A 17,196-nucleotide genomic window follows, 5' to 3' on the forward strand; every position below is an offset into this window, starting at 1 on the left:
TCCACTACTTTAATGAAGACATTTTTTAAGGCAGTTTTAGGTTTACAACAAAACTAAGAAGATGCAGAGTTCCCATATACAGTCCTCCCCATTGTCAACATCACTCACCAAAATGGTACATTTTTTTTGCCAAGGATGAACCTGCATTGACACATCATAATCATCCAAATTTCATAGTTTATCTTACAGGCCATTCTTGGTGTTACATATTCTATGGGTTTAGACAAATGTATAATGACATACATCCATCAGTATAGTATCATATTGAGTATTTTCACTGCCTTAAAAATCCTCTGTGTTCTATTCGTCTCTCCCTCCCTGCACTCAATATGAAAAAAAACCGGGAAAACACTATAAATTTCTCTCTAAGCACTGCTTTCACTGCATTCCACAAATTTTGATAAGTTGTGTTTTCATTTTTATTTGGTTCAAAATATTATTTTATTTTTCTTGAGATTTCTTCTTTAACCCGTGTGTTTTTCAGCAGTGTGTTGTTTACTCTCTGTGTATTTGGGGATTTTTCAGCTATCTTTCTGCTTTTGATTTCTAGTTTAATTTTACTGTGTTCTGAGAGCAAACATTAAATGATTTCTATGATTTTGAATTTGTAAGGTGTGCTTTATGGACCAGAATGTGGTCTGTCTTGGTGAATGTTCCATGTGAGCTTGAGAAGAAATGTGTTCTGCTGTTGTTGGATGAAGTAGTCTGTAGATGCCAATTATATCCAGTTGATTGATGATGTTTTTTGAGTTCAACTATGTCCTTGCTGATTTTCTGCCTGTTGGATTCATTTCTGAGAGGGGGGGTGTTGATTTCTCCAACTATGATAGTGGATTCATCTATTTGTCCACGAAGATCTTTTAGTTTTTCCTCACACATTTGGATGCTCTGATATTAGGCACATATCATCAAAGACTGTTACATCTTCCTGGTGAATTCTCCCCTTTATTATTATGCAATGCCTTTGTTTATCCCTGATAACTTTTTTTGCTTTAAAGTCTGCCCTGTCGGAAATAATATAACGAATCTCACTTCTTTCATTTCTTGTTAGTGTGGTATATCTTTCTCTGTCCCTTTACTTTAAATTTATATGTGTCTTTATTTTTAAAGTGCATTTCCTGTAGACAACATATAGTATGCTCTTGTTTTTTAATGCACTCTGATAATCTCTGTCTTTTAATTGGTACATTTTGACCATTAACATTCAAAGTGATTATTGACATATTTGGATTAATCTACCGTATTTGTTGTTGTTTTACCTGTGTTGTCCTTTTTCTTTGTTTCTATTTTTGTCTGCTACTTTTTTTCCTGTGTTTTGTGGTTAACTGAGCACTTTATAGTTCACTTTTTCTCCTTTCTTAGCATATCAGTTACTTTTTTATTCTTTTTAGTCATTGCCCTCGAGTTTACAATATACATGTACAATTAATCCAAGCCCACTTTCAGATAACATTATACAACTTCATAGATAGTGTAAGTGCTTTATAATAACAAAAATTATAATCCTAAAACCTTCCTCTCATCCTTTGTATTGTTGCTGTCATTCATTTCACTTATACATAAGTATACATATTCTACATGTACATCTATCACATATATATGAGCGTACATAATCAGATACATTATTATTTTGAACTACTATCTGTTAGATCAGTTAAGAATAAGACAAGTAAAAGTTTTTACCTTCATTTATTCCTTCTCCAGTGCTTTTCTTTCTTAATGTAGATTTGAGTTTCTGAACTATATTATTTTCCTTCTCTCCAAAGAATTAGCTTTAACATTTCTTGCAAGGAAGGTCTACTGGCAACAAATTCCCTTAATTTTTGTTTGTCTGAGCATGTCTTTATTTCTCCTTCACTTTTGAAGGATAATTGCACAGGGCATAGAATTCTAGGTGGTTTTTTTGTTTTTTCCCTAGCACCTCACAATTCTTATCTTTGTTCCTTTATAGTTAAGTTTCCCTCTAGCTTCTTATAGGACTTTTTCTTTATTTTTGATTTTCTGTAGTTTGAAAATGATACCTAGATGTTGGCGGGGGGATGGGGGGGGCGGGGGCGGGGGGTGGCATTCATCTTGCTTGGTGTTCTCTGACATTCCTGGACCTGTGATTTGGTATGTGACATTAATTTGGGGGAAATTCTCAGTTATTATTGCTTCAAATGTTTTTTTCTGTCTCTCTCTTTCTTCTCCTTCTGGCATTCCCATCATGCATATGCTTATGTAATTGCCCCACAGTTCTTAGATATTCTATGCCTTCTTTTTTTTTTTTTTATTCCTTTTTTTCTGTTTGCTTTTCCCTCTTGGAGATTTCTATTGAAAGAGCCTCAAGTTCAGAGGGTCTTTCCTCAGCCACATCCAGTCTAATACTAAGTCCATCAAAGACATTTTTTTATTTCTGTTGCAGTGTTTTTTATTTCTTTTTGGTTCTTTCTTAGAATTATCAATTCTTTGCTAGTATTATCATCTGTTCTTGCATGCTGTCTACTTATCCATTAGAGCCTTTAGTGTATTAATCATAGTTAATTTAAATTCCTGGTCTGATAATTCCAACATCCCTGCTATATCTGAGTCTGGTTTTGATGCTTGCTCTGCCTTTTCAAAATGTGGAGTTTTTAAAATTTTTATTTATTTATTTATTTACTTACCTTTTAGTATACCTTATAATTTTTCTTGAAAGCCAGACATAATATATTAGGTAAAAAGAACTGCTATAAATAATCCTTTAGTAATGTGACTGTATGGTATGTAGGCAAGGGAACCACTCTATAATCTTATAATTTAAGTCTCAGACTTTTAGTGAGCCTATGCCTCTTGACCGTGACCTTCGCATGTGTGTCTCAGTCCTGACCCACCCCGACCCCCACTCCCTGTCAGTGGGATGGCTAGAGGGCGCTGGAGCTGAGTATTTCCCTTCCCCCAGATCAGTTAGGCTCTGATAAAATCACTGCAGGCTGGGTTCTGGTGTAACTGTTTTCTCCAGAAGGCTGACCTTGTTAAGAAGAACAGAACGTTCTGATTTTTTTCAGGATGGTTACTTTTCCCTTCCCCCTGCCAGAAATACAAGCAAAAAACTTTTTCTGATATTCACTGTGAGAACCTGGCAGAACTCCAGGAAGTTAAAAGTCACAAAAGTGTATCATCCCCCCCCCCCACCATCAGTGACAGCGTCCTACTGTGGTTTTTGTCCCTCAGACTTGTCCATGCTGAGCCTCTGGCAATTCCTCAGTTACAGTTCAGGCTTTCCTACCCTGGCACTGATTCCCGTGGTTGTGTCAGTTTGTGGATTTCTGCTCTGGTAAGTTGTGAGTCTCTGTACCCGCCTATCAGTCTCTCCAATTTTGGAGGCAGCAGTTGGTCTTAAGACCTCACTTTTCTGATGGATCTAAGAAGGGTTGATTTTTCAGTTTGTTTGGCTTTTCACTTGTTGAGATAGAGGGACTACTTCCAAGGTTCTTATAGGCTGGACAGGAAACCAGATGTTCTGTTAGTTATTTTTCAAACCTGTACGCAGTATTTTTGCCTTTGGTGTTTGCTACCATTCCAGTATAGTTGTATTACACTTAAAACTTAAGATTTGTATTATATATTAGTAGAAGAGGAGGAGGGGTAAATTCCCTTCCTTTAAATAACTTTTAGTTTTCCTTGCCTTTTTTTTTTCAAGCTCTATATTGGAAAATAATTGCTTTACACTCTTGTACCAGCTTTTGAGGTACACCAAAATGAATCAGCTATATTTATACGTATATCCCCATATCGCCTCCCTCCAGCGACTCCCTTCCACACTCCCTGTCCTGGCCTTCTAAGGCATCACCCATCATCGAGTTGATCTCCCTTTGTTATACAGCAGATTCCTTTTAAGTGCCTCATTTCCCGTTGATGTCCTTAGTTTTCTATTACTTTTCTTTAATTTGGACTTAAGCTCTCTCAGAAAAATACACCTCTTTCGATATATTAAAACAAATTAAATACTCTTTTAGTTTTCTTTCTTTGTAGTTGCTTTTTATTAAAATATCCTTCCTGGAGATTGCTGTCTTTCTTTTCTAATTTGTAAATAGTTAGTCTATGCCTGCTATCTAGCTGTCATCCTAAGATTACTTTTCATCATCATCAACTGGAAAATTCTCATGACCTCAAGTGTCAGATCACCTATTTCCTGAACTCAGATTTTTCTCTTTCTTGCTTTACCCATTGCTTTGATGGAGCACATCCTGCAGTAGCTTCCTGAGAAAGGGTGTGGAAGGTAACATTTTTGTAAGTTTGTGTATCTGAAGATGTCCTGACTTACTGCCTCAGACTTAATTGGTTATGTTGAAGTGTATAAATTTGTGTTGAAAATCACTTAGCAACATCTACTGTTCCATTGTTTCCTTTCTCAGTTTGATTGTAGAGAAGTCTGGTGCTTGTCTGATTCCTGAATTTTTTGATGTGACTAGTTTTTTTCTCACTTTAGACTTGGAAGATCTCTTTAGCTGCAGTGGTTTTAAATTTCATGACAATGTGTTTGATGTGGGTCTTTTTCATTCATTTTGTCGGGGCCCCCATAAGTCCTTTCAATATAGAAATATGTGTTCTTCCAGGACATTCACTCCATTAATGACATAAGGCAGAAAGAATGACTCTGTCACCATTTTGGAAGAATCATTGTGGAGGGACCTGGACTACCAAGGTGGGGTTTTTTTGCAAGTTTTTTGCCAAAACTCCCCAAATAGGTAGTTTGGTCTTCTGCTAGTCACAGCCAAAAACAAATGTACTAGGAGCAGGTAGACTCTGGCAGAAAAAAAAAACAATTTCTTGTTATCTTCTATAATTTCACACTGTCCACTTAGTGATTTTTTTTCTTTCTGATTTAATGTGAAAAGAGTTAATATGGAATTTCGCTGGTGGTCCAGTGGTTAGGACTCTGTAGTCCCAGTGCAGAGGGCATGGGCTCGATCACTGGTCAGAGAACTTGGATCCCGCATACCACATGGTATGGCCAAAGGTAAAAAGAAGAGTTAATATGTTTTCCAGGTCTACAATTTCAAAGGTGGACTGACCGACATGATAGATAAATATTGCAGTTATATCACAGATGCTGAAGTCACAACAAGGTGTCATTTATCTTGACAAAGCTTAAGATTCCTATAGCCTTTATAGAGATCATTTACCTTTGGTGAGTTCATGGATTAAGTTGAATAATGAGCTCCTGGACAATGATCAACCAAGATTTGGTCGAAGGTCATTAATTCACATTGCTTCTGTACAATGTACTGAAACAATGGCTGTAATTTAACCACTTGAAAAAAAATGGCTAGAAAGAACACCCTGGCATTTCCTATTGTGTTGACTACAGTTGTATGAGTACACTGTTACTGAATCACTTCAGGTAAAGTGTAGTGGACAATACATTTGCTAATAGTAGCTAATAGCAAGAACAGTAAAAAGTACATGAATACAAAGGAGTTATTTAACAAAGCTTGAGAAAATAACAAATCTAAAGGAAGTTATTTTAGTCCTGCACTGCTGAAGACAAGAAAGCTCTGAAAAAAGCCTGAAGTAATGTCACATTTATATGAATAGTTGAAAAATAACTGCTGCTTACAGATCATTATGAAACAAAGAGAATTGATTTTAAAATGTGTGTATTGTAATAACTGCAAATGTAAGGAGAAAGAAACTCATTATATTACATATATGTATATATGTATATATATACACATAGTACTCAATTAGACTTAAAATAATCTTTAAAATTCTTTAGAGTGTCTATAAGTAGTTACCTACTAACTGTCAAAGAATTATTTAAAACTTTTTATTACATTTACTTAATTGTATACACAGGGAGAGAAATATATGCACTTCATTATAGAGACTATAATAAAGGATACTATTCTCACTTGTATTTTTAGAAATATATTATAATCCAGCTTTATTACAGATGGCACTTAATGATTAATTCTGAAAATGTGAGTTCTGCTGTACATTTGAGCATGAATAATTAAAATAATGCATATCTCAGACACAAAGCTTGGTTTATGAATATAATTCAATGAAATCATAGAGAGCTATAGAAAAATTAGTCAATTTTTGCATCATAGGTTTGGTTTTCACAGAATCTGTTCCTTCCTAAACACAGATACTGCGATTTTCCCATTCCACACAACCACTATCCATTTAGGTACCATCTTGAATCAGTGGGCTTGTATGCCTCCTGGATCTTTGAAAAAGAAAGTATCAATATAGGACATTTAGTGTGAGGCTCAGTATTGTCTTGTGTCAAGAGAGGACATCACTTATGCCAAATTATATACCGAAGAAATCCTATCTCAGCAGAGCACTGGTCTGTAGGTGTCCTGGCAGATCAGGGCACTTTAGGACTAGTTTCCAATGTTGCTGGGCAGTCTCTGAAGGCTGAATCCACTCCTCTTCCCATCACTCCCCTACTTCTTATCCTTTTATCTTCCTCAGCTATCACTGATCATGCTCTATGTCAGTTTCTTCCTCAGACTTACCAGACAGGTGTTCATCTCTTTAGCTTGGTAATGCAGAGTAATCTGGATTTTTCCCTATTCATTGTCCAAAGTATTGCTTGACATGTAAGCTATGCCCTGTTTCCTTCAAGACTTCACTTTGAATTTTTAGAACACTTTTTACTTATTTCAGTTAAATCTGATATTATATATTAAAACCTTTGAGTCATATATGCAAAGGTTTTGACAATGATGTTTAAGCCTGGTGACAGAGACAGTCATTTAGGGAGGAACATACACTAGTGCTTCCTACCCCCTGTACTTAGAGATTGTCATGCAAGTAGTTTAGTTGGGGCTTGTCTTAGTCTGTTTGGGCTGCTATAATGAAATACCATAAACTAGGCATCTTATAAACAGCACAAATGTATGTTTCACAGTTCTGGAGTCAAGGAAGACCAAGATCAAGACACCAGCAGATTCAGCATCTTATGAGAACAAGCTTCCTGGTTCATAGATGACCTCACATGGCAGAAAGAACTAGGTAGCTCTTTGGGGGTCTTTCTTACTTTTAGGACACTAATCCCACTCATGAGGCTCTACCCTCATAACCTAATTACCTCCCAAAGCCCCTGCCTCCAAATACCATCGCATTGGGCATTAGGTTTCAACATACCAGTTGGGGGAGGCACAAATATTCACTTCATAGTAGGGCCCTATATTTTGGCATTTCCCAGTTGAGATTGAAACAAGCAGCTTTGATGAAAAGTACTGGCTTATGGTGTACATTTAAGAGCCGTTTTGAAAGTTTTTACATAATCCTTTCTTGGGGACCTGTTTCAGAAAACAAAACGAAAGAACAAATTAGATAATCAATGTAAGATGTTTAGTACAGTGTCTAGCACAAACCAAGCACTCAAATCAGTGATGATGATGATATTTTTCTATCTTTTACTATTACAATAATCCTAATCCTCCTTGTAGTAATGTGGATTCCTCTGCATGATTTGAAGAGTCTCTACCACAAAGTTACAGCATGATAAAATACTGTACAATGATTAGTAATCTGTTTCCCATTATCTTTCATATGTAAACATCCATATGTGTGAACCAGTGTTTTGAGCACAATGGGTTCTACATAAAAAACCCCTTTCTCAAACATAAGGTGGTTGTATTCAAATGCTTCTCATCAAGACCTAAATTCAGTTCTCAGTTTCTATGAGATTAATGTTGTTCTATATTTGTCAAGATAGAGGTAAAAGGCCTTGATTTGACCTAATTTGGGTAACATAGACAAAAGGCAAGGAAGTTGAGATGAGAGGAAGAAAATCACGAGTGAAATTGTGAGATTTTAAATCAGGAACAAAGCAAAATATGTTTATAAGAAAGCAAGTGAAGTATCCTTAATTGAGTAGAATGAAAAAAGAGAAAATATGGTTATTCAGAGAACATGATAAAAAACAAATCCTTTTGCCCACTGATTTTTAGGTCTCTTATAGAAATTAATTATGATGTTCAAAGGAAATTTGGAAAAATAAATTAGAGTATGTATTCAATCTAGGTATCTTCCATAAGTTAATGTTTTCAGTTTGCATTTAAAAAGTGTTCTGAATCACTAAATCAGCATGGGCTTCTCATCTTCATGTCTAAGAATTCACATTTCTTTAACATACAAGAGCGGAGACCTTTCTTTATTTTTATTTAGTCATTTTCTTCTCTAGAGACAAAATTTACTGACACATAAACATAGTTAGACATCTTGGGTATATTTATTCTCAGAAGAGAATGTGAGATGGCCTAATAATTCTAAATATTTTCAAAATTGTATCTACTCAGGAAACAGAAATAAAGATAATGCACTAAAGCTGCCACATAATAGATTTATGGCAGACATAAAGAAAAAAAATGACAGTTAAGATGACAAAGTATAAAAAAGGAATACAATCAAGGTCAATAAATAGGTATTCTTATCAGATTTGGTTATGCCTAGAATTTAGTAGATGGAAAAATATAATTCTCAGATATCTCTTACTGTACCGCTAAGTTATCATCGATTCACAATGTTATTTTGAACATTGTTTGCATTTTTTAAAAGTGATATAGAAGTCTTTGTGAAACAAAATAAAACTATTTTTTTATAATTAGATTAACCTCTGAGATATGTTTGGGATGGAGCATTTGGGCATTGTGTTAGCACAAAGTTGTGTTTTGAAGTGACACATTTTAAGATGATTTAAATAATTCCTGCTTTTTAGTTGGTTTTAACAAATACCCTTAACCACTCATTCCTCTTAGACTGAAAAGTTATCTAATATAAGCATTCACACATGTTTTTTATGTACTTTACATATTATATTTCTCTGAATAATAACAACAACAATAAGATGAACTAGTGTATTGAGTGTTAGTGGCCACATAAACAGAGCTGCCATCTTGTGGATAACTCAGCAATGGGCCTTTCATTGATGCTGTAAGATATAGTAAAATGCTATACGCTAATATTCCTAACTGCTTAGAGTAAGTAATGATGTTCACAAGAGTTTAAAACCTGTTTAAATTTCTAAGTCCTGCGAGTAAAATGATCACCTGAAGGACATGTTCATTTCTTCTAATGTCAGCATTAACCTAAACCTTATTAATGCGTAGGTTGGGAAACATTGGAGGATGGTTTCTCCAGTTTAATTAGCCTCTAGTGCTGATTTGTTTTGATAATGTAAATAATTAGTTTAACCACAAAATTGATGTAGCAGAAATAATTGTCAGGCAATTAAATACTGAAATGATTTCAACTCCTGGGAAATATATACTAGTATGTAAGTATAGTAATAAAATTGAAATATACTTGGGCTGAAGTATAAAACATAATTTACTTGATTGATCACAACTATTTTTATAGATTCCATGTTCTGGATGGTGTATATATTAGAAAACATTCACTAATATAAATTTAATCAAAATAAAGCCTAGATTAGTTCTTGTGTGTGTGTTTTTTTCCCCCTTATGTTAAGGTTTTACATGGTTGTTAATGATAAAATAACTGTTTTCTGAAACTCAAATGTGTTAGCAGGCCACTTTAGTGGGAGGAAACTAATAAATAATGAAACAATGTTGGTAAATGCAATATAAAAGGTAGTGTTCGTTATTTTCTCTTTTTATGAAATTGGAGATTTTTTTTTAATTCTGGAAAAGGTGTATTTTACTTTTCTACATGTGTATAATAAATAGTATGTTCAAAAAATGACACCATTGTTTTTTCCTTTTCTTTCTTTTTTTTTTTGCAGGCCCTTAGTGTATTAACATTTTTATGTTTAGAATTTTTGTTTTATTCTGTTTTTAATTTTATTTATTTATTTATTTATTTAATTTCTTGGCTTTTTGGATCTTCATTGCTGCGTGCGGGCTTTCTGTAGTTGCAGGGAGCGGGGGCTACTCTTCATTGCAGTGTGCAGGCTTCTTACTGCGGTGGCTTATCTTGTTGCAGTGCACGGGCTCTAGGTGTGCGGGCTTCAGTAGTTGCAGTGCATGGGCTCAGTAGTTGTTGCTCACAGGCTCTAGAGCACAGGTTCAGTAGTTGTGGTGCACGGGCTTAGTTGCTCCGTGGCATAGGGGATCTTCCCGGACCAGGGCTCGAACTCGTGTCCCCTGCATTGGCTGGTGGATTCTTAACCACTGTGCCACCAGGGAAGCCCTAGGGTGTTTTTAAATTATGTAATCAGATTATATTTTTTATTAATACTATTTTATGATAGTAGTAAGAAGTTTTATGTCTTATCAATGTTCACATTACATATTCACTATCTTATTTTTGTCTTTAACCCAGATGTATGTGCAGAATGATGTTCAAGTATTTTAGAATTTCTAAAAGGACATAATGCAAATAAATCACTGAAAGGCCCTGATCTTTAATATCTCTGCTTTTCCTAAAGAAACACTATCAGAGAATTACTAAAAACTTCATAATTTCCACTCATCATTAATTTCAGATGATTACTGCCTACCATGAGGAAATATACTCTTTCTGTTCTTATGTGTAAAATACTATACTAGAGTAATGTCACTGATTTCCATATATGATATATCATATTCTATATTTATCTGAAACTTCTTTGAGCGTAGATATAATTATTTGAAACTAAAATATAAATTCTGTCCTAATGAATGGCAATAAAATTTAAAATTGACTTAATGTATGGGGTAAAGATTCATTCATTATTGTAAGCCAGCATTATTTTAAAATATTTCTGCTACATTTTATCTCCTATTCATTCTCCAAGGGATTAAATTATATCCCATTCATTTTTCTATTTTGTACAAGATTCAGACATTTATGCTTTCACATTTAATAAGTGAACTCCCTTAAAATTTCACTGATGCATCAGTCTTGATCTTTTGTAATATGTAAGCACAGAAATCTATATTCTTATAAATCTTATTTTAATAACGCAAAACTAGGGCCCTTTACCAAGGAGTTAACTTATCAATGAGTCATGTGAAGGATGTGGGTATTTGATACAAAGTGTTTTCAAAGCACTAGGAGTACGTCTATGTCTCTGTCTTCATCGTGTCCTATGTCTATGTGACATGGCAGCACTCTAAAAAATGCAAAACAAAATAAGAAACATTATAATCTGAGTTTATTCAAATCACTAGAATATACATTTATATTAAAAATTAACTGGATGGTGTATATATCAGCATGCTTTCTATGTGCAACAAGATATAATCTAATTTTGCTAGTTATTCATCTCTGCCATTAAATATTTATACCATTAAAATTTTATATAATGTATAAAATAGAGGAGCATATTTTATTTCATAAATAATTATTTTCTCCATGACATGTCTTCCTAGCAGTTACAGTGTCTTAGTGTTATCATTTGTCTACCAGAAATACAGTTGACATTCCCATTGTCCAAATTCATCTTTCTGATCTGTAATTCAATTTTATGTCACTTTGCATGGCAATGAATCTTTTTTTATACACATTTCTATCTAAACGCCCATGTTTTGGGGCAGAAATAAATGAACAGTGTCTTTCACATTGGCCCAAAGTACAGTTTGACAAATCATCTTCTTGAATCTAGGTTCTTGCACTTGACTAATATGATTAAATTCTGAAAAATACCAGGAGGGGCAACAAGTTCAAAAAGAGACCACTGAGTGAATCAGTGTTATAAATCAAGTTAATTTGCAACATTATTTTCTAGTTGAAATTTTAAGAGTTTAGGATAATCATATTTCCTCCTTAATTATTTTGAAAGTACTGACGTATCTTCATTTTAAATTATGCAAATACTTTTAAAATGAACACATTTGACCTTTTGCATAACAACAATAATATTAATTGCATCTTTTAAAAAATATTTAATTTTATTAATTTGTTCATTATTTATTATTTATTTATTTACTTTTTGGCTGCATCGGGTCTTAGTTACAGCACACAGGATCTTTGTTGAGACGTGAGATCTCTTGTGGAGGCTTTTGGGCTCCTCTCTAGTTGTGGCATGTGGGTTTTCTCTTTTCTAGTTGTGGTACACAGGCTCCATGGCGCATGGGCTCTGCAGTTGTGGCGAGCAGATTCCAGAGCACGTGGGCTCTGTAGTTTGCAGCATACAGGCTCTTAGTTGAGGTGTGCGAGCTCAGTAGTTGTGGCACATGGGCTTAGTTGTCCCCTGGCATGTGGGATCTTAGGTCCCTGACCAGGGATCGAATCTATGTCCCCTGCATTGGAAGGTGGATTCTTTACCACTGGACCACCAGGGAAATCCTTAATTGTATCTTATATTTATGTAATAGTTTTTAGTTTACGTAATATGTTTCATACATTACCTCATTTAAACCTACATCAACTTTTTTTGGTATAATTAGCATTGTCATTCTCATACTATACATGAAATTTATTACTTTTCCGATAGTAGGTGATAGAGCAAGGATTGGAGACTGGGTCTTTTGAACCCAAATCTAAAACTCTTACTCATGTATCACATACTAACTTGCTACTAAGAGTAATTAAATAATCAAGCCAATGGTCATGAAAATCAGGACTTGGAAGGCAATTTTGAATGTGTGGCCTATGAAAATGTCTTTTCACATATTTTCAACTTTTAGAGCTCTCATTGTGCCATACAATAAAAATAATTTTCTGTCATTGGAAATGTGGAGGGATTATAACAACTATTTGCCCTGAATCCATTATTCAGAAGGACATGAACCAGCATAATGGCACACAAGGGCACCGTTGGTGACCTTCCTTTCCCTAAACACAGGGGTGGATGTAGAGAATTTCTCTCACTCTCTCTCCAGGTGGGTGTACTGTTTGCATGCTGAGCTGCACAGCTTTCAAAGGGCTTGCCCTGGGATATGACTGGGCTAGATTTAGAAGGAGCTGGTCATTGAATAGCTCTGGTAATTCTTGCATCTCACAGTTATGCGGCTGACAGCTCCTTTTGGTGGGGAAAGCTTGGATATATTTCAAGGTGATTGTAGTTTTGTCCCTCTGGCAGCAAGCTGCTGCAACCAGCTTAGCCCATTATCCTCCTCTCCCACTGGATTTAAGCCTGGGGAGAATTCTGGGGCTTTTGTCAGGATAGAGGGTAAGAGATAGATAATTATTCCCCATTTGTGCTCAAAGAGAACAGCACTATATTATAAAGTAGCCTTCAATTACTAAAATGGGCTTGTCTACAGTTCCAATGACTTATAAATTACTCTTTGTAAAAACCCAAATTTCACGTTATTATTTTAGTGATGTTATGCTTTTACTATATTATACTTTAACCTTTATTACACAAAACTTTGGGGATACTATTCAACATTCAGAGAGTAAAATGCATTTTCATTTTTTAATTTTTATTAGACTTTACAATACATGTGGCTTCTGTGACCAAGCTGATTAAAGGCTCCACTGAACATTGTAATTTTTCTCAACTCCACTTTCTTAATCTCTGGGGTAGTTATATAAAATCAATGCAAAGTAATTAGAAAATTTTAAATTCCAGATGTTGTATTTATATTAATCTTTTCCTTTAATATCCATTCTGTGGAATACCTTTTATAAATACTATTATTTAATAAACGTATCTGGAAAATAAAATTCCCATAAATGCTGATTAATTAATTACATAAATTTGTCTTTGCATATTTGGGGGAACGAACTTTCAGTTTTCTATCCTCCGGTAGCTCAGCATCACTTTCACTCCACTTCTCAGCAAAAATTATAGTCAGAGATGAGCACTTCAATTTGCAGCTGACAGTTTAGGGTTAAGATATGATTCCAGGTAACAGAAGCCAATGAGAGTACACCCAGTTGATGTTTGTGACATCATCTTCCAGTCGGAGTACATAGAGGAGCTGAGGTAGCGTTCAGTTTCAGCCCCAGTGCCATTATGATGGATGTTTACATCTCTTCATTGAGAGCCAATTATCTCGCTTTTGTGTGAGGCCCAAGGATCACTCATGCTGCCAGGCTGCACAGAGCACTGTTGGATGTAGCTGAACGAATTGTTTTCCCTGTCTCTGGTAAGAGCCTCTTCTGTTTTACCTTCTCTTTCAAAATAAAGATAGATGTGTCTAACAGGGGAAACAGTATAAGAAACTGGTGTCAGGGTTGAACAGGATTACTACTTGGTAAGCTTTTAATCAGAGCAGTGTTTAGCAGTATTGAAAGGAAGTGTGGCTTTAGCAAAATGAATTTAAAAAGAGCACGCTAACGTGTACCTAGCAAACTAATTTGCAGTAGAAAATGAATGGCAGGTGAATTCAGCTTTTATTTAGGAAAAAGAAAGTAACTTCTATTATGAGATCATTATTTTGAATGTGTCTTTAAATATGTATACACTCTGCTCCATTTCTTTACAATTTACTGTTAGTAGCAAAGAGTAGAAGTAGAAATGGTCAAGCAGGTAGTGTTGCTATAAATTTAAAATGAGTCAAAGTTTCTAATTGTTAAATGATAGTTCTTTGGGACAGTTTTCCAAAGTTGTATCTATATGGGAAAACAGAATTTACCAAGTAAGCAAAGGCTTTAGCTTCTGAAATGAAGTTGTAGTACTTTGTATTCATACTTATTATTTTTAACAAAAGGAAATAATAATAGCAAATAGTTTTAAAGAATAGTGTGGTTTTTTTTCTGCAATTGAGAGATGTTAGAATCATTTATCGCATTAAGTGCTTTTGAGTGCATAACAAAATTCTGTGTTTTATGTATCTGCAGAATATTTAAGCCCTGATATTAAAGCTTTCAGTTATTTAATCATGTATTAGTAGTGATACTTACACCTGAGGATCCTTACAGTATTGTAGCAAAACAAATGTATTTATAGCTGTTGAATTACTGTGGACATAGGTGATTAAATCTGACAGGAATCCTGAAAAATCAGATACAATAAAAGCTTTTAATTGAGAATGTTCACATGCTACAAATGAAGAATTCAAAAACACTTTTAACTCCTCAAATATTGTTTATTGTCACAGTAAAAAGCAGCAGACTATTGTTATCTCAAAGTTGAATGCAGATATTTTTGAAATGAAGAGAGAAAAGTGTAAATAGCTGTTATTTAATGGGACATGTTTTCTTAATTTAATAGCATCTCCACCTCTTCTAGGCTAATAAAACTTTTGAATAATGACTTGTCCATCGGGCTGTGATGTGCTCATACTTTTCAGATTTATTTTCACTCTGCTTTAACATAGACTATTTCTGCCTGTGCAAACCAGTAATTTGGATAATTAGAAATCAGGGTTTGGAGGCACTCAAGTTGTCTTCAGAGACAGCAGAGGCTTCTCAGCTATGTCACACTTCTCTGTCTTCTACCAGCCCAGTCCTGTTTGGCAGTGCTTGTCATTACTGTTGTTCGATTTGCCTCCTTTGGTCAATTCAGGTCTGAACAAAACTGAGTTTATAGAAAGTGTCAGATGTGTATTAATGGAATCTAAAGAACAGAGCTTGTTGTCTCAGCCAAGATAATATATAATCAACCGAACCTCAAAAGCTTACAAACATGTTTCTGGGGTTAATTTTTTACTGAGAGATTTATGTTGGCGTATTCTGTAAATTTTAAAAATCTAAAAGTGGGAATCCAAAAGTTCTGATAATGTGAACTTGAAAGTATATGATCCATGGCTTTGAAATGATTTTTCTTCCATTACGTACTTCAAAGTGGAGTTGAAGAACCTAAAGGTATTGACTTTCATTTTCACAGGTGATCCATCTTGACCAAGAGAAAGCATTTGTTTCCTAACAATTAATTCTCTAAAAATCTATTTATATCATTCTGTCAACAATGAAGAAAATCTTACCCAGCCAATTAAGAGTCTAAACATTTAAAATTGTATTTTCTGCTGTGTATACATGCTTTTCTCAGTATTACAGTCTCTAATCACAAATGCACTGCTTTGGTAGTGATTACAGTGTTAAAATTGTTTATCTCCTGTTTTCCTTTGAACAACTTTGTACAACATAAATGTATGTGATATGATAGTGGACTTCATTGAGAGAATGTTTTTGCTTTTAATTTTATTTTTTTAAAAGAGAGGACATTAATGGCATCGTAGCAATTTTCCATGCCACAAAGTCCCTAGGAAGAATGCTTAGTGCAGGGCACCATAGGTGAAAGATGCATGATGCTACAGGTATTGCTATGTTACTTGCCTCCTTTCTAATACATATGTCCTTTGTCTGAGTTGTCATCACCATCTTTTTTTTTTTTTTTTTTTTTGGCATTTTCCTTCTCTATATTATCTAACTAACTCTTTGTAACTAGGGTACCAAGTTAATGTTACTAAGTGACAGATTTTACCGGTCTTAAGAAGAGATGGAAAAAATACACAGAGATAAAAAGATTCCTGTTATTTCTTCTGAAGTCCTTTGCATTTCCCACAGGCTGAGGGTGATAAATTGTTTTCTTTTGAAAATTGTTTTTCATATTAGGTTATTACTTATTCCAAAATAACACTCTTTTTTCCCTCTTAGGTGTCTTAATCTTCTCCTAGAACTTAGTTTCTGTGAGCACCTTCATTAGCATAATTACTGTATTGAATGCATGATGCCATTTAGTTTTCTACTTTCTCAGCTGAAGTATTTGGATGTGTGATGAATTCAAGGCTTGCCTTAACAATGTGAAATTCTGGACTTGCATGGCCAACTTTTCAGTTAAGCCCGTAGTATAGTAACCACACCATCTTCGCATAGGCTTATATCAGGATATGAACGCGTGGATATTCAGGTGTATATATTATGTGCATAAACATAATGCTTATAAGTACTTTAAAATTTTAACAGTTGTTTTCATAGACATAATACCATTCATTCTTAACATCTGATATGTGTTAAGGTAATGGATATTATGCTGCTAAGAAAACAGAGACTAACATGCTTTGTTGCCAAAGATCACCCAGTCAGTAAATCAGTAAGTGGAGAAGACTCAGAAATAGGTTTTCAGTTTGTAATGCCCCCAATCAATCAACATCTTTCCCTCCCCTTCTCTCTCCCCCTCCTCTGTATATCTGGCTATCTAACCAGTCTACTACTAGTTTTATTTTATTGTCTACTCTGTGTCATGTGCTCACTCTTTAGGTGCTTGGGATTTATTTATAACTGAACAATATAAAAGATCCTTGCTCTTGTGCATGTTATATGTTTTTCTATCTGAAAAGCTTTCCTCTTTTAAATTACTAAAAATATAGAGTGTATTTCAAGGTGTGGCTGAATAAGACAGAGAACTTGCTAGGAAACAGGAAACATGAATTAAGG

The 17,196-nt window shown here is 34.6% G+C and overlaps 1 protein-coding gene across 2 annotated transcripts in view; it reads left to right on the forward strand.

Moving 5' to 3' along the window:
* MGAT4C (MGAT4 family member C) overlaps window positions 1-17,196 on the forward strand; it is a 273,940-nt gene that overhangs the window by 65,143 nt on the left and 191,601 nt on the right. The window lies entirely within an intron of this gene.

Source organism: Hippopotamus amphibius, chromosome 7, assembly GCF_030028045.1.
Source record: "Hippopotamus amphibius kiboko isolate mHipAmp2 chromosome 7, mHipAmp2.hap2, whole genome shotgun sequence".
NCBI lineage: Eukaryota > Metazoa > Chordata > Mammalia > Artiodactyla > Hippopotamidae > Hippopotamus > Hippopotamus amphibius.